This window comes from Oxyura jamaicensis, chromosome 7, assembly GCF_011077185.1.
Source record: "Oxyura jamaicensis isolate SHBP4307 breed ruddy duck chromosome 7, BPBGC_Ojam_1.0, whole genome shotgun sequence".
Classification (NCBI taxonomy): domain Eukaryota; kingdom Metazoa; phylum Chordata; class Aves; order Anseriformes; family Anatidae; genus Oxyura; species Oxyura jamaicensis.
In genome coordinates this window covers 32,514,759-32,538,040 of record NC_048899.1, presented here as the reverse complement: position 1 = coordinate 32,538,040, position 23,282 = coordinate 32,514,759, and the positions used below count along the sequence as shown (strand labels likewise).

General features: G+C 41.0%; 1 protein-coding gene across 1 annotated transcript in view; it reads right to left on the bottom strand.

The window, feature by feature from the left end:
* The window catches only part of MGAT5 (alpha-1,6-mannosylglycoprotein 6-beta-N-acetylglucosaminyltransferase), a 116,520-nt gene that overhangs the window by 86,316 nt on the left and 6,922 nt on the right, over positions 1-23,282 (bottom strand). The window lies entirely within an intron of this gene.

Below are 23,282 nucleotides of genomic sequence, written 5' to 3'. Positions count from 1 at the left end.
CAAAATCTGCTTTCTGGTTAGTAAACATATTTCACCACAAGCAGCAACGCGTTTGTATCTCATACGGGGACTCATCCATACCGTTATGTTTTAACAGGTGGCTGCGTAGTGAGTGTCAAGCTAAGATACACTTATTTGCATAACATCCTTTCTGCACTTTTATATAAGCACAAACCAAGAATCACATCCTGTTAAAGAAAAGGATGATTTTGGTGCCTATCAGATTGTTCTGATTTCTTTATCAAGTAAAATTTAAATATCTCGCCCTTGCCTCTTCCCCTTTGCATCTGAACTTCAAACTCCAAACCCAACAGAAAAGCAACCCACCAAACACCTGGCTTAGAAATGCACCTGGTTTAGAGATGCAACTTGTTTTGTGGGATCAGCTGAAAGTACAAGGTGTGTTTGTTAGGGCTGCTACTCAAGGAGCTTCAGCCACAGCTCTGCTTCGGGTTCCAAAGAGGCAAAAGCTATCTCCTCACACCATTTCTTCATCGACAAATGGAGGCAGAGGATTATAAACAAGAGATAGCTTCCATCTGCTTAACCAACAGAAAATATTCTATCCAAACATGTGTGTGTCATTAGCTGAAGTTGTTTTCCAGCATACAGGCTCAACCCTTGCAGCTGGCTTGCAGCGTGCCCGGTACTGATTGCTCCTCAGGATTTATGACCACGACGCAGAGGTCACTGAAGTTAAGAAGGAACGGCTTGTTAGGCCCTCACACGGGCAGGGTTTCACTTGCATTAAGCTGCCCCAGTCAGTAACAGAGCAACTGACTCCACGTGCACCCAAATATCCCCCTGCAGCTCCATTTGGGTTCCACAGCCAGGGACAAATCACACAGAAACCCCCTGAAGCTGGGCACTTCCATGGCAGGGTGCTTCAAGAGCACCGCATCCATCCTTCTCCTAGCACGTCCCGTGCTCCTTCATGATCTCTCCCCCCATCCACAAAGAGGAAATCCTCCGGCCTTAGACCACCTTGCCCACAGCCCTCGGCAGGAGGTTGGCACAAAAGGGACAGGGAAGCACAGAAAGTGTTGAATGCAAGCATTGCAAATATCATCAATAGGAAAATTTATAACCAATGCCCTTAAATTTCCTCCCGGTGACTTTCTCCAAGCACCAGTCTGCGCCCAGCACCCCTTCAATTATTTCCTATTACTGACTGCACCGTGCTTCCCTCGCATTATGGCCTAGGTCCTTGATGTTTTCAATTAAAACAGAATGAAAACTCAGTTTTTTTACATGATAATGAAAAAATAGCCTAGCAGATAAGCTTTTTCTCCCAATTTAATAGACATTTCAGTCTTTTGAGGAGATGGAGAAAATTATTGCTCCAATTTTCTGCACTCTCGAAACAAAAGACAAAATCCAATATAACACCAGTTTCTTTAAAAAAGTTATAATGGTAATTCTCATCATTTAGCTTTTGAGCATTATAATGCACTAGATATAAAACTAACAGCATCTAATTTTTCATTGAAGGCAGGCTCTCTCTAAGGCAACTATCAACAAGCAAACAGAACCATTTTCATCACTTTAGAGAAATAAGTTTAGTGGGGGGAAAAAAGCATTAGGAGTATTTTGACAAACATGCACAACATGAGAAGTAATTTTCACCTAAGTGCACACATCTGAAAAACCACACAGGACTTTTTGTAAAGCGTGTTTTACAAAAGTACAGAAGCAAACCACATTCAGGACTGCATGATAATGAAAAGATAACCTGTCAGATAGCATTTTTCCCCACTTTACTTGGTAATTCAGTCTTTTTAGGGAGTAGGGAAGAAAAAGGAAGAGTTTGAAGGACAAAGGTAGGAACCAAAAGTACCCAAGATCTAACACTAGCAGTGGGTGAAGGATAAATGCCTAAAAAAATTCATGAGCATAACTGAAGTGACACAGCAAACAGCGCAAGCAAATAAACATCAGGGAGATTTGAAATGCAGACCAGCAAGCCTTTGAAAAGTGTCAGCAAAAACAGCAGCAAAAAGCTCTCCATGCTGTAGCCAACTCCAAGGAAAGAGTTTTCAGAGAACAAGAACAAGTAGTTTTCAAAAAAGAGAAGAGGACCAAGACATCCCACTTCTCCCCCCCCCCCAATATCCTTGTCAAGAATTCATTTTTGAAATGAGCATTTACATAACTACAGAGGTCACCCACTGAATTCCATTTATTTTAAATAGAAATGTATTCCCTAGCATTCCTTACTTCTCCTCCTCCACTGAAATCATTCCATTTCAGCATGGCAAGAAAATTCCAGACGCTCAGGTATGGAAAGATGAATGAAGTGCCTGTTGTGCAGTTTTTCAAGAGGAGCAAATCAAACAGGACTGCCTAAAACACAACTAACGAACAAAAGGAACTGACTGCGGCCACTCAGAGAAGCGGCAACACCAAGGTTTTGGTGGACTGTGTAATCTTGTGTACCACTCCCAGTGAAAAAAAAAAGAATTAAAAGAAACTAAAGGAATAATAAAGGCTGCAGGAAGACACGGCTGGTTGCAGTGGAACAGATAATCCATTTGCCTGATCTAAACATCTGATGGAAGCAGAAGGGAGAAATCAGCTTGTCTAACAGCATTGTTAAAGATGTGGTACTGAAGAGGTTTTGAGCAAACATACAAGATAAAGGACACAGTACAAAACTCCTGATATGTATACACAAAAGAGAGACAAGTAGGAACAGTTATCTAACCACCACACCGCTCTCCTCTATTATATTTCAGATCTTACAAATTGGCAGCTTGCAGGATGAGTAAATACTGAAATGTCACCTAAAAGGGTGGAAATGATTAGGTGAGACAATAACCAGGTTGATCCTACCACCTACCATCTGCTGGCGATAGCGCTATTTGAAGCTGTAAGCATGGAGAACGTGCAAACATTTTCTTAGAAGAAAATTTCCAGAGTTGTGAAAAGTCCCAATTCCGTTGAAACACAAAAACCCCATGAGCTCGAGCACATTTTTCATGTCAAGTTGTAATTCACGTCTGTGTATTTCTGTCTGGAAAGCTAAATTTGAGATATGTAAACAGATCAAACTGTACAACACGGTGTAGCCTGCAGAGCATAACAAAAGGTGGAAGGGAAAGAAAGACACACAACTGCTATTTCCTAGCCAAGAAGTGGCTGGATTTCACCAGAACACACCGGTGAACATGTTGTATTGCACTGGCAGGGTTTTTCAGCATTAGCCTCACTCCTCCAGACTAGTATTACCACATTACAGCAAATCCCACATACGGATTAGGAGTCCTGGGTTTGTCACCTGACAGCACCAAGGACAAGACAGGTCCTGCCTCCAGTAGCCGAGCCGTGTAAATGCAGAGGGTGCAAGTGGATGGACTGGCAATACAAACAATGAGCAGGAAGAAGTCATGCCGAGACTGGGAGTCTTCTTACCTTTTTTTTTTTTTTCCTATAGAAATCACAGCAAAGTAAAGTTTGGGGGAGATTAAAAAAAAAATTAAATGTATCCACATTCAGCTTGGGAGAAGAACTTTGCCTGAATTTTAAAGTATCATGTAGGTAAATTATCCCACAGAAATCCTTTGTTTTATTCAAAGTATTGTCCTTGAAAGTTTTTGTCTCTACTCTTTAGCCCACACCACCAGGATTTCTTATAATTAACCAAGCCCTACAGAACATCCCTTAATTATAGCTACTGTCAACAGCAGAGCAAAAATCAAGAACGTTAAAGACATCTCAAAGATGCAAAGAAGCATCTAAGATTTAAGAACACACCCAAAAGCACAATTTCCACTGCACTTAATGAGGCTCCTGAAGGTGTCTGCACACCTTTTAGGAACCAGCCTTTAAGGATGTGTCTGAGCATACTTCACACCTGTAGCTCTCATTAACATCATCTTGGCATTGTGGGCTTTTGGCACCTCGGGAAATGCCTACACATTTAAGTCACTTCTGATTATCTCCATCTGCACACTTTTATTCTTGTATAAAAGTTTCTCATCTCTGTTTATAGTTTAAACCACAAGCCTGGACCTAGGGCTCACACGTGGAGACAGGAATACTAACAGCAATTTATAGAGGGGTAGGAGGGAGCATTTCCTACCCCTTGTCTTTTGAGAGGGTGGTCAAAAGCTGCTTCATTTTGGTATTTGGGAAAGTTTGATCAGTTCAAGGACTGGGCAGTCCCAGAAAGAGTACTTATATTTAGAAAATTCTTGGCATCGCCTCCAGAACATTCACAGTAACAGATGGAATAAAACTGTGGCTCATCGGTAGGCCAGACCAGTGTTTTAGGACAGGATTCATTTCACCCAAAGGCAGATGGGTCAGCACATTTCAGTGACACTGCAGATTTCTGTCACCAGTTAAAGTTTGTGGGGGTCAGTCACTCAAACCTGAAGACCTAATTGTGCTCTGACTTCAAGAGCTGCAGACTCTAAGTGAATTAAGTAACACACAGCCAGGACCTCTTCGCCAAAATGCTGGTAAGCTGCCTCTGCTGTAGAAATTGTTGCTGTTTTCACAAAGTTAACGTTATCAAGAAACGTGGCCTTCCTGAAAACACGACAAGACTGATAGAGATCTTGCAGGGGTTGCACCAGGCACAGACTGCTGTTCTGTTTTCTTGAAGCTCATTAGCATTGCACAGCTGATGCCACACAATGACAATGACAGCCCCAAGGGATCTGACAAACACAGGTTGCAGTGAAGGTAGGAAGAAAAAGATTCGAGGACAAACTTGAAAAGAAAAAAGAAAACATTATGCTTTGTAAACTGAAGCAGATTTTGTGAGTGGTAGAAGCAGGAGAACGTTTCCTGCTCCTGGGAAGTGCTCTGACAGGTTTACCTCCGAGGGTTGGGGCTGCGTGTTCCAGTGAGCCTCAGCGGAGCTGTGCAGAGATCAGCTTTCTTCAGAGATGCCAACAAATGGAGAGATGGTTTGACTCAGACAAGGATGACCTGGCACGCCAGGTGGAAGAGGCTAATTTCACTTCGAAGTAAATGCAAGAGCTCCCGATTACTCTAAGAGGACAGCATTACCCACACTGTTTAGACATGGTTCCAGGCTTCATGTGCAGAGCACTAGCTAGCAATGACGAGCTGGTAGGCAGTGGTGGGGCACCGCTCACTGCCATCGGCCGTGACGAGTACAGCAGTGCTGCCCTACAGGTCAGCACGAGCAGTCAGAGCACACGGGTGCTCTCTGAGCTTCAGCCAACATGCAGTGAGCAAAGCAAGCCAACCTTACTCTGCTGGGCTGTGACAAGAGTAGTGTGGCATCCTATAACCCAGCTGTACCAAAGTTACCCTCAACTCCTTCTGTGCATTCCACCAAAGGAGAGAAAACAAAACTGGAAAGCTGCCCAGAAGTGCAAAACCTTATTTTGACGGTATACAGACTTACTTTGGATTACTTACAAGGAATTAAGGATATACAGAGTTGATTCCTATAGCATCCAAAATGAATCTGTTACTTTTCCAGTATTCCACTTGATCTTGAATAAGGGGAATTATCAATGCTGCACAGTCAAGGACAGGAGGAAAGAAAAGGAAACACACAGCTGGTATCAAGTAACAGACTCAGTCCCATACGGTTTGAGGTTGGTCTAAGGAAAAGAACTGCACCATTAAAAATAAATAAATAAATAAATCACAGCACTGAACAACTTAAGGAATAATTTCCATCGTTCAGAAATCCAGCTTAATGATGCTTCTCAACTTAGAGTGCATTTGCTTACAGTACTGAGAAAATAAAGACTACTATAAAAGCCATCTCTACTCATGCATTCTTGTTTCTTTTTTAGTTAAGTAATGAAAATAGAGCGTTTCATTTGGCAAAAATAAAAACACAATACGCGGCATGATTACGCTGACAACACTTGAGAAGAAAAGCCCACCAGTGAATGCACTTCAGGCTCAGTGTATACAAGATCATTAGCAATGTACTTTCCTGCAGTAGGAGAAGAAGAAGCATGACCCCGAAGCAGCAGCCCTCACTTTACATCTGTTTTCAGAATTATGCTTGATACGTACAGCATCTTTAACCCCTACTGCCATGCCTGCTTCTCACCTGTCGTTACATGCTTACAAAGTGACTGAGCAAGTCTTGAATTTTCTTTTATTGTATCAGAAAGAATAAGAAATTAACTCTCTTAAACTTCTTTAAAGCTCATTCATCCCACTGAACACAGACAGCTGCTCAGTGCCAATTTATGTAAAAGCAAGATCATTTCTTAACAGCATAGGAGTTGATGCCCAGTCTTTGAAAGAGCAATTGACATTTCTCCCTTTGCCCCTTCTAAGTACCTAATTGCCTTGGTCTCCTGATACACTGAGCCACTTAAAAATCATTACATAAATCCCACAGGACACACAGTCATTACACCAAATAAAACAAATCTGTGTTCAGAGTTTAGATTTGCATCACATGTTCTTGTCCACTGCTGTACAGTTTTTATTTGGCTTTGAAAGGGATTAATTTAATTATTTTAGGAGTTAAGGCCATCAAACAACGCACATAAATACTACAAGGTTTGTGACAGCAGTCATAAACATAGTGGGATGTACTGAATATACAGAAAGCACTTAGAGCACTGGATGCTCTTTATGGTATCTTTTAAAATGGGATAGCCCAAGCTACTTCCATCCTCATTTTCCCATCTTTCCAACTCACCTTAACATCTTGCTGTGTCAACGCCACTTGCCAGCAAAAATTCTAAGCAAAGCAGACCAATTCTTGGCACCACCCTTCCATTTTAGCATTACCATAACTTGTTGGTTAGCTTTTGCATGACTATGTCACTTCATTGCACTCAGAAAAGTTATGGGGTGGATTCTGTGGCCAGACAACTTGAGGCCCTCTTCAGACTGGAACTGATGTTTGTTCCCATCACCTGCGAGCCATTCCCACAGTTAGCTGGGAACATGTGACACTTTCAGTGGCTCTTTTGAGCTTTGAACATACTCTGCCTCCACACCACACCTTGTGCTTTTTCTCTTTAGACTGAACACTCCTCTGCACCACATGCACGATCAGCCCTTGCCTAGAAGGTAAGATGGGGTTCAACATCTGCACTGAACACAACAAACAAAAAGCAGCCTTAGTTTCATAAATTAATCAAGTTCTGCAAATACCTGATATTATTTCCTCCAATATTGTGGAGGCAAATAAAATCCACAAGTGATATACAGAAACTGCAAAGGAAAGAGGAGGTAAAAAGAAGACAGGGAAGTAAAAATGGAGGAAGGACAATTATTAAGGTAGTTCTGAAGGAAGTGCAGAAAGCCTCAGTGAGAAGTGTTTCATACACCCAAACATCTGGTTGATGAGTGGTAGCTGAATCAGTTTTTTCCCTGAAAGCACCAAAATAACTCTTGAAAGTTGGTATGGAAGGCAAGAAGGAAAGAAAAAAATGTTAAGAACTACATTGTGCTGCAGAACTGCAGAATTTGTCTTGACTTGCGTGGGAGACCTCTTGAGAGTTAGCTGCTCTTTCACTCTTAACACTGCCCACAGAACTGCAGCCTTCTCTGCTCCGAGGAGATACAGGCTTGGCTATAACCATGTGTGCTAGGACACAGGGACATCTTGCAAGGCATGGCATCGCCCATATAGATGTGACACCCTCCTACTCCCCTCCCTTTTACTTCAACCTCCCATTGCCACTGAAATGAAGGCCTCACCAAGCCATGAGGGGAGTCTTCTGTGGCAATAAGAGGCTTCAGTATACAAAGTATATACTGCAAGGATTCTTAACAGGCAGCAGTTCAGAATAAGGGGTGGTAGTAGTTGAAAATTCACTAAATCGAGATTGGTCCAATGCTTCCCCTTTCACTAAAAAGGGCAGGACTCATTTAGATTAGCAAGTTAAACTGCCAACAAAAGCCACACAGTTCAATTTGAGCCAACAGATTCAAATTAAACTACAGCACAGCTATTGCTCATATGACAACGTTAAGCAGGTGTTGAATATGCTTTAATTATCCTTTAACAACTCGAGGCAGTCAAAAAGCAGGACACAGTCAGCAAGAGCCACTGCCATGAAATAAAGGCTCAGAAGTAGCTCGCAGCAAGAACCTCACCCACAGGCGATCCTGAAAGCCTTGCTCACTTTCTTAGCTCTAACTGAAAGAATTCTTCTTCACATAAAGATCATGTTACCTCATCAAAACTGCTGGACTCTTGCTTCGTTAGTTACATGCACGACTCTACATGCGGTAGAACACACAGATTCAGTCGGAAGCTGTAGCGCTCCATAAAACCTTCCAGTTGGGTCCACTCTCTGTAACACCTTCAATTCTAACTGGGATACCAGTAATATAGCGAGTTACAATATTTTCAGTACAATCTAGTACTATTCATACCCATTCTATTTTCAGTCCCAATTCCCATTTTTCCACTTAGCTTTGACTTCCCTTCCCATCAACATGTCCAACCAAAAGGAAACAAAACAGCCACAAGACAATACAAACCTGGATATAACACTCCAGCATCTGAGCTGCCCTTTCTTTTCCTGCTTCTTCTCAATTGTTACGATGTTTAATAAAAAAAAAAAAAAAAAAAAATCACACGGGTGGACTCATCCATAGGATTCCATAGTAAGCAAAGTGGGCTCAATCTGTACCAACTAGTGACAAAATGCTTCATATTCTAACTTATCAAATTAGCAGTCACAGCAGATGACAACCCCACCCTAAGACGGGAATTAAAGAGCAAGGTTGCCTCTGCCATAGGCTACAAGCACAAGAAAGCAACTGCTAACAAGAAGAAAACATCTGGAAGATGTGTTTATATATGGAACACAGCTTCTGACTAAGCAAACAGAGCAGGGAATTTGCATTTGTTAGTTTATCTACAGCATGGCTGCTATGCAAACAGCTACAAGGCAACATGAGAAAAATCCAGAAGGAAAGGCTCAAAACATCTTCAGTGTGCATCCATACCTCCTCTGGAGCACATACAAAATTAACAGCTTCAACACAAGATTTTCATTCTGTTCAATCATAAAAAAATATAACTTCTTAAACACACGCACACAGAGAATCCTTATCTAGATGAGAGCACCGCAGCGCAAGGCACTTGGAAACAGGCAATCAATCCTTTGGTTTTTCTGTACACTTTCCATTTGTCATCATAAAGCAAAATGGGAAGAATTTAAAGACCTGTCAGTTTTCAGATGAGAATCCTATTCCTAAACAGGATTAGCTGGTGGCCTAAAAATATCAGCTAGTAATCTCCCAAAGTCATAAGCTCATGTACCCCACCAAGTTTTATACCGATCACTAACTAAAAGAAATTAGGTCAGGATCCAAATCAGATCACACCGGAGTAGCATCAATCTTCTTATTTCAGAGCTGTCACATTTTAAATCTTTCATAGAGCTTCCACATAAATTATTAAAACCAGATCTTTCTTTGAACAGAGACTAAACTGGAATGTTGCTTTTGGTTAACATTACAGTTCATTTAAAAAAAAAAAAAAGCATAAAAAGAAGTTCATCTTCAGTCACTTGAGACACATTCTTCTATATCTAGGCGCACATCCCTGTCAAGAAAACAAACAGATATCTAGCAGACTGCTTTAGGGTTTCCAGAAAATGATCTGGGATCCAGTTGCAGCACTTGTGCCACTGCAGTCTGACAATACAAGTCCTTTCCTGGCCAAATTCTGTGCCTCGCTAGTTTCTAGTAGACTGATACACCCTACCCACGTCAGTTCCAGTGAAACCAGGGATTTTAATTCTGCACATCTCTAATCTCTTCCTGCTGATGAACTGCACTCTGGAACATGAGACACGTTATGTAGTTTGACTCTAACACTGGCCTGCTATTCCTGTGCAGTCCTGTATCTTATTTACTACATATACAATAAAACACACAACATCATAACCTCCAATCTTTGATATCTGTTCATATGAAGCCACATAAAAATTACTGAGAGCTGTCACAAATAGAGCTCATGGTACTGGAGATATCAAAACATTTGCCCCCTGAATCTATTAAAATAAATCAATTTGAACTTCTAGCCTCCAAGACTTCTCCTGCTCAGCTGAATTGGAATTTGCCAACACTGTCAAAAACAACAACAAAAATATCAAATGTCACCAACAGACATGTTATCTGTTTCTTATCACAACTTCCTATTGAGACCTTTTATTATCTCATCAATTGGTCAAGCAATTGACGCAATCTTTTCCTGTACTGTTTCTAGTTTCCTTCTCACAATGTCAACAGCCTTCTGAGACGCAGATTACAGTATCCCACCTACGTGTAAAGTATTTGAACAAACTATAATTTGCATCTGGAAATCATCAGCTGCACTATTCAAGAAGTGGCCACTTCAGCTTACACTGTTACGCTCCAGACCTTGACTGGCTGCCATTTACTCGCAGAACACAAAGATTCACTGAAAGCCCCTCATTGATACCATGTTCCCAGAAGTGTCATCAGTGACTTAATTTGTAGTTTTAAAGTTTTTGCCATTGCATTTATTGCTTTTAAACTTTGTGCGGGACACCGACTCACATTGCTGACAAAAGAGGTAGGCAGTAGATATGACCAGAAAGAAGTTTCAGCTCCAGCTTTCAGCTCTGCAGGCATGTCTCTTCCCATGACAAGGAGCAGCAAGCTCTCCAAATCCTGACATCTTCAACTATAAAATTCACACTTTATCTACCAACTTGTCACCACAACCAAACCAGCTGTAGAACTAATGACAGCAAGACGCTAACACTCTTATTTTAAGTAATTTTACAGTGACATTTATGAGCAGTAATGAGCTATATGAATCAGTGGCATGAACCTACTTGAGACATAATGAACTAGAGGGCTGAAGAAGTGGTTTGAGTGCTAATTAAACAACTCTATATTTTTGCCATGAAGAATTAGTATCTTATTAAATATCATATTTTTGACTTGTTACACAACACGTTTCCATGGCTGACTTAGAATAACAATCACAAGTCTACAGACTGGCAATTCCTTCGGGAAGGGACATTTATTGACTGCAGCTTGAGAAAATACAGAGAATGTCATGAGAAAAGCCAAACTCCTCACACAGATCCACAAAAAACCCTACCCAATGATTCAGCCACTGGCTACAGCCAACGTCTTTGCTAGCAGACACAAGCTCCCTTCGTTCACATGCTCTGAGCCCACCAGAAACTCGAGAGCATTGTCAGCATAACCTGCGAGATGAACAAATGCCCTGGAAACACTAGGTGCAGCCCAAAGAGACGGCCCCCCTTACCCTACTTGGATCAGTATTGTGCAAACCACATTCAACAGCAGGTTTTTATATATTTTTTTTTTTTTTTTTTTTTTTTTTTTTTTTTTTTTTTATATATATATAATATATATATATAATATATATATATATTAATTAATATATATATATATATTTTCCTCCATTGGTTCTGCTTGCATGCAGGGGACGATGTCTACTCATTTCAACAGCCCTCCTCAGTGAATCAGAGAAATGGGAATACATTCTCAGGAGCCCATGCTCACAGGCAGATAGCATCGCACTGCTCAACTCTGAGCATGCTGACAAAACAGTTTTTCATATTTCTCTGACAGACAATACAGAAAAATCTACTGAGTTCTCTTCATCCCAAAATCTCAGAGTTGCATTTTTAAAAAAGCACTGCTGCGAAGATGCCCTAACAGCTCCATTAGCTTCATATGCTCCCTTCTGATGGGATATAATAGATATGCAGAGATAAAGCAAATAGCAAAAGCAGCCAACACAAGCTCAGCTTGAAGGCAAAACACAATAAAGAGCTTCCACAGACCCAACTCACACAGCCTATCATGGAAAACAGACATGAGGACTTCTTGCTGGCAGGAACAGTTTCCCAGGACAAAACCAAACCAACTGCCTTGCTGCCCTAGCTGTGAAGAGGACTCCTGCTTTACCTTCCACTCGTCTTCAAAACCTAAACAAGTTCCACAGAAAGAGTTAAACTTATCTGTTCTCCTCTTCTCTCCCTACCTCCCCAGGGACTACAAATTCATCATAAAAGCTTAGGCAGCTATAAAAGCCATCAGCAAGAGAAGGGCAGGAGTACATTAAATAAACCCGGTAATCTAAATGCCATACTGCAGGCAGCAGTTGAGCACAATATCCCAGCATTTCCTTCAACACAAGCAAGTTTGCAAGAGCACCATGTTACAACCTCAGCCTAAAGAGCAAGTCTCTTTAGGCATGCATATCAAGATTTTCACTTTCTAATGCAGGAAAGAAAACAGCCCAAAGGTCCAGCTGAAATAACTGTTCTAGTAATCATCTAGCCATTATTCTCGGTTAAAAGCTTGACCCGAATTGTTAATGCTTATAAAGATAAAAAGCATTAGGCCTCCATCACTTGTTCAACTCCTCATTCTGAAACAGGTACCAAGACTGACGTTTCTCTTCAAAGAGAAGATACTCATAAAATATCTTGGCAGTTCAACCCAAATTAACGTTCAGCAAAAGGGTTTTTATTTTTTTTACAGAGCTCTTTGTTCAAGTTGCAGGACAGCACTGATCCTGCAGGTACTGCTTATGATTTACCCTTGCAGAAAGGGCTGCCAGTGACACAACCACTGACTTGGACAACCCTAATGTTTCTTTGGTGGTTATATCATACCTGTTATGAACCAAAACCTTGTTACTAATGCCAATGTCATTTGTCTCTGGTACCACAACGGTGAAGCTTTAACTAGACCTTCACTATTCCAAAAGCTCTCTGATTAACAATATTTAAACAAAAATGTTGTGTTTTTATAAACCACAGATGTTCTTTAATAAGAGGTCAAACAAGTCGACTTATAAAGACCAGATAGTCAAGCACATGGTCATATACCGTCAACTTCCAACCTGAAGATAAACTCATAGATGGGGGGCTGATATACCTCCAAGAAAAATACCATGTAAGTCCCAGCTCAGTCTTTCTAATCACAAATATGCAACTTCCTTAATTCTTGGAAATGGGGAGTCAGAACTCATCTGGGGAGGGGTGAGGAGGGTGTGAAGGAATGACAAAAACACATAAATGACTACTTTTCTGCTGAGGGCACAATCATCAGGAGTTCTGAAAGAGGTGAGGTGACTGAACCTTTTAAAGGAGGATGTTTAAAGCATTTTCAACAGAAATCCACTAAGAATGCAGAAGTCAAAGGGAGCCTTCACACTGGTAATAAATGCCACATGAAAAATACGGGGCAACTGTAGAGAAAAAGTGCACACACATAAAGGAAGCAGGAAGGGACAGATTAAAAAAAATAGTTGGCAAGATCTTTAGATTTAAACTGGGAAGTACATTTCCTTCATCTTCCTCATTCATCTTGAGCAGTTAATAAACTGATGTATTTTACATTTCTGTAGTACTGCTCTTTCAGAGCAACTGATGAAAAGTCAAGCCTCAGCAGCAGGGGTACATTCTGAGGGTTGAAACCTTCAGTGGGGAACTGTTGTTCATTATTACTTCTCAAAGAACTATATACTATATATATGTAACAACCTAACAAGGATTTATCAAATCCTTTTAAGCAGATAATCTACTATTAGATATTCATTCCAAAATAGTTGGCAGACAGTTGAAGTTAGTGGGTAGTTTTGCTATCCTCAGAATAAGGATCTGGAAAAAAAAAAGGAAGACTTTTTTGCAACTATAACAAGCAGCAGAGACATTTCTTCTATGCGTTTCTTTGGAACTCGTCATAGTCACAACACAATTTCAAATCACCTAGGTTAAAATCTGATTAATTGTAAATAAAGATCACAACTGCTTATATTTGAGCTGAAATAGTACACTGGAAACAAGCCTGCACCCACCATCTGGCACACAGTAATTATAGAAATTAAAAACGCATTTCTGCGGCCTGCCTTTAACAATTTTTACTGATACAGTAATACGTGATCTTCTTTGGAAACAATCTAAATTCATGCTGTTAAGTGATCACAGGACTATCCACTGTATGGCGTAAGCAGTTCATTAATCTGGAATCTTTAAAAAAAAAAAAAGCTTGCTTGCTCCCTAGTAATAACAGAAACGGTTTCTGTAGTTTCACGTCATGCCGTTAAATTTAATCCACAGTCAAGGCAAGTTAATTTCACACCTGCTGAGTGATATCCTGATGGATGGCACCACAGCAGGTCATTAATTTTCTTTCCTTTTGATTAATTTCACACCATACACTGGACACAGTCTTCTGAGTTACAATGTCTGAGAGCAATGCTTAATCCCTGTAAAGGGCTAAATCGGTTTTTGACTGCGTGCCAAAACACAAAGAACCCAGATGCGACCCACGAAAGGAAGCGTCAATAGGCTTGGCACTGAACTCTGACACTGCCCCAGGTGTGGCAGGGCATTCTTAGTCAGAAGTCCTTTTTAAGTGCATTCTTCTTGAGAACAGCCTCAAAAATGCTGGCTACTCCTTACGTTTGAAGCATTTTTATACAAACATTCTGCAGCATCAGGAGTGAGGCTGCGGTGACATTCCCAAAACAACTGAGGAATTGGCCTTTTTTTGCCACAGAACCCCCTTACTGTTTAGTTACTGCCTTTGTACCTAGCACAGGATAAAGGTTTACCAAGACTACCATATCTGCTGTTTTCAAAGGAACATTAAGTGCACGTGGGGCAAAAGAGGAGGAAGAAGGGGCAGCCCTGCTTCACGCCCCTCATCCCACTGCTCCAAATCACTCACTTCCTCACCCCCCTTTGGATGAGAGGTGCCAAATCAACAGATCCCTTGATGAGCTGTTCAGATCATGAAAACAAAAGGAGCCTCTCTCTTACACAAGCTTTCGGCTTGTTGTGCAAACCAAGCAGTCTGACAGATGGGTCAGGTGCTAGTGAAAACAAGAAGGAGAAATTGTATCTTTTCATAACGAAGAGCTGTTCAGCTTGGCCATTCTTCTCCTTTGGGGGAATGATTCAAAGCAGCAGCCTCAAAAGCATCACGCTCTGTGCTGACCATGGAGAGAGCAGGCCCTCCTGAGCTCAGACCAGTACCTGCTTTTATCCCTTCCTCTTCCTCTTTCTCCATGCCCCCCAGTATCCTACAACACAGCAAATATTCAGGAACCATTAGTGCTTGCAATTCATTCATGATTTCATATCTTTTGTTCTTACTTCCTAATGCTGCTTCCCAATATAGAATGAGCAACTTTTTAATCTCTTCCTGAACATCAGGAAAAATAATTTAGAAAATAGAAAGCACACTCACGTGCTTACCAGCAGCCCTTTTTGGCAGCAGAAGCTATCACAGTGAAGTTGAAGCGGTGGAGAGAGTGAAGAGGAAAATGGTTACAGGATTTGCTGAACGGAGGTCACGAGGACCACGGGATTCAGTATGCCCTTCTTACATTTCTGGATGTGACAGGCTGAGGCCAGGAAGGTGCGAACTCTGCCAGATCTACCCCTGCCAGCAGAAACCCTACTCTCTCTCCATGCAGAAGTCGTTGCCTCTTCACATCTACCCAAGGAATTAACCTGAACGAGTGTGCCCTAGACATTTCAGTCAAAATAAGGTGGGTAAGAAGTCATTAGCTATTTGACTACAAGGCTGGTCTGGCTATTTTGATTACAACAGCTCAGACAGTATGAATTGGCCCTTACACTGAGATTGCAAGAAGACCTACTACTACCACTCTTGTACTCTCTGGGTCAGCTTACTGCCACCGCGTCTCACTAGCGAGTTCTTGATCACAGGCTCTGCATAAAGCTTGAAGACATGCTCCTGTGATGTGTTGTAATGGCTACCTGTTTATTTGCCAGTGTGCATTTTCAGCATGAACTAACCATTTGTACTGTCAGCTCCTACAAAGGATAAAATACTGGATGGACTAGAAGCTGGATTAACAGGATTTAGCTGCAGACTGGAAAGTCAGAGTCAATGATCTCAACCAGTAGAACTTACAAGCTTGGCATTCAGGACAAAGCTGCCATTGCTGGCAACTGGTTATGCCAATTCTGAGAGTCAGGAGTATCAAAAGCAAAGCCAGAGTTTAAATACTGTTTACAGCAGCATGTAACTTATTCCTCATCATTGCTTGGTTCCCACTATGAATGAGAAATGATTTCAGTCCTTTCCCCAGTTAGCCAAAACCCAGTATAAAAAAGACTTTAAGGAACGGGTTTTTGAAGTCTACATTTTTAGATGTCTAAACACACCTAGGTACACAGACTTTCTTCTGTACCTCTGAGCACTAACAGACTACTGAAGAAGCCACTCTCTTTCTACCTGAAATTTCTTCTCCAGCTGCTGTCTCCCAGGCTTCCTTCCACAGAGACGGGCATTGTTCTCCTCAGACTGGCCTTTAGGCTGTTCGAGCTGGTGCTTCAGAAGGAAAGAACACCAACCGAAAATGCACAGCTAGGCCACAGGTCATGGCCCTCAAACCCAGCCAGCTTCCTCACGCTCACAGCAAGGGTGGTACTTTGAAAGAAGAGAAATGTAACCTACCTACATAGCATTTGAAAGTAGAAAACAAAACAACAACAAAAAAACAACAACTTGCAAGCAGAGTCTTATGCTGTTTTCTTTCCTCTTCACACAACTTGAGGTGAAATTTCCCCAAGTGCCTAGATTAATGCTTACGAAGTCCCTTTCATTTTTATAGCACTTTGTAAACTAAAGCCAAAGTGCAATAAAGAATGAATCTTAAATTGCTATGTCTCTATTCATTATGCATGTCACCAAATATCAGGCAGGATCTCTGAAGGTAGAATTCAAACAAATAATAACCACTGAAGCAACGTGATGGAGAATACAGCCGACAAGTGATATATTTAGCTTCATCCTATCTTTGTCCCCAGAGGAAAAAGTGTTCCTTCTAGTGTGGGAAGGGGAGGAGAAAAAAAAAAAACACTTATTTGGTACATTAAAAAAAGAGCCTAGAAAATGAAGACATGTTTTCCCCAACACTGATAACCATTTTAAACAGCCTTATACAACTATAAAATAGCATTACATTTGCCTTGACATGAATTTAAGCTTGTGTTTTTCACTCTGAGTGACATCAGAGGGTTATTTTCCTCTCCTGCCCACCACAGTTATCTTGAACAATTTCAGTTTAAGGAATTTTGCCCCTCTCTACCTTTTTAAATCAATTTAAAGCAACTGAAACAAGTCTAGTGAGACAATTTTGCACTTGGCTGAATCATATGAAGATTATATGATCCACTGGCATGTTTTATACCTGTTGCCCTCCTCTGATTTCACCAGACCAGGAATTCTACCATGCAAGCCCTTTGGCATGCTCTCAGGCAGGCAAATTGAGGTTTTTCCTCCCTGCAGCGTTTAGAACACAAGTCAATTCTTAGAAAACACTTCTGTGAACTAAAGCATTGTTATCAAATGAAACTGCTTTAAAAGAAAAACAAAACAACAACTAGCAGAACCTTAAAAAATGCTCTAAAAATATCTCTGGTTATGACAAGTGGTGCCACTGACAGCAGATGAGCTGCTGTTGTTATAACGTAGAAAACCGTAGCTGCATTCTGAACTCCAGGCAACATCTACAGTAGGACATGTTACTTCTACAAACCTCTTCACTGCCCTAAACTAAATTGTTTCCAGAGTCCAAAAGGAAATTCAAGAAACAATGATGTTCATCTCTAGAATAGTCACTGGGGGGGGGGGGAGGGGGGAAATATGAGGGGAAAAAAAAAGTGCATTTTCAGGTAACAAGAGAAAGCTAGGAGACTTTCCAGGACAAATACAGTGACAGTAGGCTTGCCTCAAAAGGAACTTCTGTTAGTGGCCAGGACAACATTTATTTGCCATATACCATATTCTCTACCTAATGTTTAATTAGATAAATAGCTCTTAAAGGCACTTGGTATCCAAGATGCAAACCCACTGGAATTACTGCTACTTGCTGATCTTCTTCTAGACCTCAGGGGCAGGTTCAGCATCCGCTCCCTCTGACTGTTGTAAAACTCCGGTATGACAAACCTTCCTAGAACCAAGGTCCTGTTAATGAGCTAAAGGCACAGGGTGTGAAATAAATCCACACATCGAAGACAAATACCATCTATAAATACCCACAAAAACATCCACTTTCAGACAACCCTTTTAAAAATTATTGCAACCTAGCACTTAATGTAAAAGCATACATAAGGCTGCCAAAAAAAATCACCTAGAGCTCTGAGCAGAATTTAAATGGTCTTCAATCAGTACTGTAGTAGTGGCAGAGGGGAAGAGGCCACTTCACTGACGCTACCACAGCTGAATGGATTTCTTTACTGGTTAGTCATAGCTAGCGGAGATAATAAGGCAGAGACACAGAGGAACAGATTTTCTAATATTATGAAAATACTCATTCCTTTCTACTCACTGGGGGAATGTGCTGGCAAATGCATCTTTAAAGGCTAAGTGGGTACAGGAAGCCTTACTCTTTTCAACCCCGTATAACCAGTCTATATAGATTTATCTCTGTAACTGCCAGGATTTGACAGAACTTGCAGAAAACTATTTAAGACATTTTAGCACATTTTTAACATCCGGAGCAATCCATTTGCTCTGTAAGCTACAAGCACACGAACCCAAGACAAGCTATCCTACTGCCATATTATAAGCCCACTGACTTACACCTGCATCCCACTGCAGAAGGCAGATAAACCTATAGCCAAGCCACGTGAATGCAGAGTATAACTACCTCTAATCAGGGGCAGCAAAACAAAACTGCACAGAAGTCAGTCACTCATGTTCATTAGGGCTGGTCTTAAAGAGTAGAACTGTTCCTACTAACAGCCCGACAAAAGATAGACTATATTTATTATTTATTTTATACTATATTTATTCAGTATCATTTCCCTCCGTGCTTCAGGAGGTTACGATATTCCTGCCTACAGCTTTGTATCGCTCAAGAGCTTCCAGGCTTGATTCCAGCTTAAGCTGCTGTTTTAATGCTGGGAAAAGATGCACCCCACGAGTTGGACCCAACACATGACTTGAGGCTTAAGTGTGAAGAGTGCTTTGGAAATCATCTCTATATCCTTGTAACATTCTTTAAATCCCTAATTAGTATTTCATACTAAGAAGTGGAACAGCTATTTTTTGCATATGACTTTTGAGTGGTTTTCATTTATTCTTTAAACCTGAGAAAATATCTGATTTTCAAGCAACTAAACTTGTTTTCCCATGTGTAAGGTTTCATTTAACCCCTAACCTCTCCTCCATTAACTGCACTGCTCTTGCTCTCCATATGCAAGTTTGTTTTACCTTAAAGAAGGAAGAACTCTACCAGTTATTTCAACAATTCCTTAACAACAACTTCACCGCCACCAGACTCTACACCTATCATTCTGTAAGATTCTTTAGAACTGGAAGTATTTTTCCTTTGCTTAGCTACAAAATGAAAATAAATACAACGCTGCTTCATGGCTATAGGCATCTAGCTGCTATGACACTCAGTTCCACATCATGTACCTAAAATCTGTATACAATGAAATGGAGAGCATCCCGGAAAAAAGGGTCTCAAAAAAGCCCACTTGCAAATGTGTAAAAGAAGTGCAAGCTTTCTGTGGAAAAGAAATTTCAGAAGATGGTATTTAAAAAGCTAAGTTCAGAAATTTAGATTCATTTGATGTCTTGCTTGGCTCAGCTCACCAGTGTTCTAACAGGCCACTGAGACGATCTGAAGTAGTAAAGTCACATTTTCTCCATAATATTCATAACATCACATTTGTTTCTCCTGCTCAGCCAGCCTTTTTTTTTTTAAAGATATAATGACAGGCTTAGAAGAGATGCTTATAAAGCCATTTAGAATAGAATCATAGAATCATTAAGGTTGGAAAAGACCTCCAGGATCATCTGGTCCAACCATCACCCTACTACCAATGTCACCCACTAAATTGTGTCCTTAAGCACCATGTCCAACCTTTCCTTGAACACCTCCAGGGACAGCGACTCCACCACCTCCCTGGGCAACCCGTCCCAATGCCTGACCATGCAATAACGAAGCCCGGTACGTGATTACAACAGCAAAATATGGAAATCGATTCTGGTGCCAATAACCTCCCAGGGGAAAAAAAAATCTGCAGATCCAGACAAACTATGGGACACTTAGCGATCGCCCACCTCTTCAACATGCTACATTGATTTTCTGTAGATTCAAAGCTTGTGCAACATGGGCAGAGTCTGACCTTCAGTAAAATGACTCAATCATTTCAGACAGTTGCTTGAGGTCAGTTGAAAAAAAGCCACATCAGAAAAAAAAAAAAAGGAAGAGGAACAGCGTGAAAGAGTTATCGATGTGACAAAGAGACAGATAAAAGATCAACTGGTCTTCTGAAGATGTGCAAGCCATCTGTGAAATCAGCTGGTTTCACAATTAGTTGGTGGGCAATCTAACAGAAAGGTTCATCTCTTATCTATTATCAGCTGACCATACAAAGATTCAGCATAGCTACAGCCATACCTCTCAGACTTCATGAATTTCTACTTAATTTTACAGACGAAGAATCCACCCAGGTTTGTTGATTGGATGGGGAAGGAAGAGATCTGTTTTAGCCTAGGTCAGTAAATATTTTCTAAAATATTTAATAGGAAACAGGTTACACAGACCTGAGAAAGAAGTGGAAGATGGGAAGGAAGGTGCAAAGTAAAGCTTAAACATTGAGTGTATGAGAACATGTCAAGTCAATATGGTGAAACCTCAGCCTTGAAGAGAAGATGTTTGGGGAAAAGAGGCAAAAGCCATCAGAAGTCTGTACTGAAAAAGAGATCTTGCCTCATTCAGAACACTGCTGAGGACACTCAGACAATTCTCACACACAACAGAAATCCAGTTTAAAGAAATAAACAACCAAGCAAAGGACAACAAAAAACAACATGCAAGATTGTTTTGACTTAACATTGAGAAATAGCTGAATTTTGACACGTGCTGAATAAGAAGTTATATTCACTAAAATCTTCATGCTCTAGGTGAAAGCTGCTTCCAGTGGAGAAGCAGCCAGGCTAAGCAAAACAGAAATACATATGTTGCCTGCATTTCTTCTGAATGCCAAATGAAAAGCGAGCACAACACCATTAGCCTCTCAGTCTTTTTAAGGTGCGGAACACAGGAGGCAGTGCTAATAGCAACAGTTCAGTAGCAGTGACAAAGAAAACATGCTTCAAATTACACAAAACAGGGAAGGAAGGAGAAAGACACAAGCCAAGATGAAAAGGAAGGTATGACCAAAACCCTGAAACCTCTTACACAATGTTCTGGAGAATTTCTATCACTTCTCCCTGTTTATTTTCTTCCTAAATCAGTTTTACAGCTCTAACACTGGTGTACTGTCTAAAGATGTATTAAATATCAAATAAGGAAATGAAGACTTTAACACAGCAATAGCTGGAAAACCATCAGCAGAACAGTCAGCCACACAGGCAAGCCAAATGAGAAAACAGCAGCAGAAGGGAAAAAAAAAGACAGTTTGCTGATACCATTTGACAAATTTCTTCTTCCATTTGTCAAATGCAAGGATGACAGAGGTCAGTACAAAATAAACAATGAAAATGTTCTTCACCTGTATTTCTATAGACAAGACACATTTTTATCCTCAGCAATTAGGCCTGTTCCCTGTATGATAGGCAAGGTGGAAATACTGAGCACAGTAGGGTTCCTGGGGTAATTTCTGCCAAACTACAATGCTGCATCAGCAGCCGTTCTAATAAAATGCCAAATTTTAGTTATTTAAAGAGTGAGGTGGGTGGCATATTTAAAAATACTCTGTAGCTTGTGGAAGGGCAAGAGTCTGGCTTCGTTAACAAAAAAAAACTCTTTGCATAACACACATCCAAAATCAATAGCACGAAATCTGATTTGAATATCAGAAGTTTATGTAGTGAGCTGGATATTTTTGTCCTAATTAGAATAAGCTCAAACATGTACATTGATAGTACTTACACAGATCATTTCAGGAGGGGGGAAAAGGCCGTTACTTTCTTAAATAAAACTGGGGCCACTTGGCCTACTGGAGGGAGCTTTAACCCATAATAGCCCCCTATTAACACAGCATTTTAAGGAATAAAACCACACTCTTCTAAATTAGGCTGATGTTCAAACAGCCGAAGGCAGCACAGCCACTGAAAGCAGCAGCTTTACCACCTCCTGAGCTCCTTCCCCAGCTGGCACAGGTAAAAGGTGAAGACAGCCAGGAAACGGCTGGTGCAGTTTCCTTAAAGACTATTTTTTGCTTGATAAAGCTCGCCTCTTTCTTTGCTGTAGATGCAGCTACACGCATACCAAGGTCTCAGCACGCAAGGAAGTGCTCTTAGACATGTTTTAAGTAGCTTACACAATATTGGCATTCTTCTGTACCATTACACAGGGTGCAAGCCACAGAACTGGGGGACACGAAAGCTACTATGACAGGAAACGTATCAAGGTACAAGGACTTTAATACAAGCTGAACAGAAGCTAAACCTGTTACAAGCTGATTTTTATTTTTAAATCAGCCACTACAGACCTCAAAGGAAACTTTAAGAGCACACTCGGGCCTCGTTGTCCTAGTTTCAATAAACAAAGCCAGAGGTTTAAATAGCATCTACTCAAGAGCTAAAGTAAGCGGCAACACGCCTTTTACATCAGGATGGCACTTCATCTGCTGCACTTGGCCTCTCACTACAGCGTGATGAAAATCCCTTCCTCCAGACCAGGGGCACACTGAATCACCGCTGGTGACCCACCAGCAGCAACGGATCCTGCACAGATTGAGCTGAACTTCCAGACCATCGGTAGGTGAGCACTACTTCCAGCGAGCTCCATCTCAGCTGCTAGCAAGCCTCAATGGAAGCCAGCAGGGAAGCCAAAACCTTAGGCATTTTCCAGTCTGAAAATCTTCCTTGCCCCCCCCTTTAACTTACTTGGTGAGAATTTGGATAAAACTGGTGTGGTGAGAGTCACTGCAGCTTGCTGTTCAAAGGAATCACGCGCAGTCCTATCAGGTTCTCCAGAGAGCCCTAAGGAGAGGTGGTGAAGAGATTCAAACAAAGATTTCACAATATTTAATAACTAGTGCTGTAAAGCGGGGACAGTAAGCGTCCCCGGAAGTCTCAAAGCACTTACACCTAGGCTCAGAATTAACACGTCAATTTGCTTTGTTACCTGTGCAACCCAGTTTCATTTTTTACATCATCACAAGGAACGCAGAAGTTCTTGTTTTACTGATTATCCCATTTCTTGAAGGTAACTGCCAAACTACTGAAAAAATCTGGAAAGGTATTCCAACAAGAACCACTACTACCTAGCAGGAAAGGAGGACAGCTTGTATTCCTCTTTCAAGAGAGGTTACAATATTGAGGCAAAGATTATTTCTGAG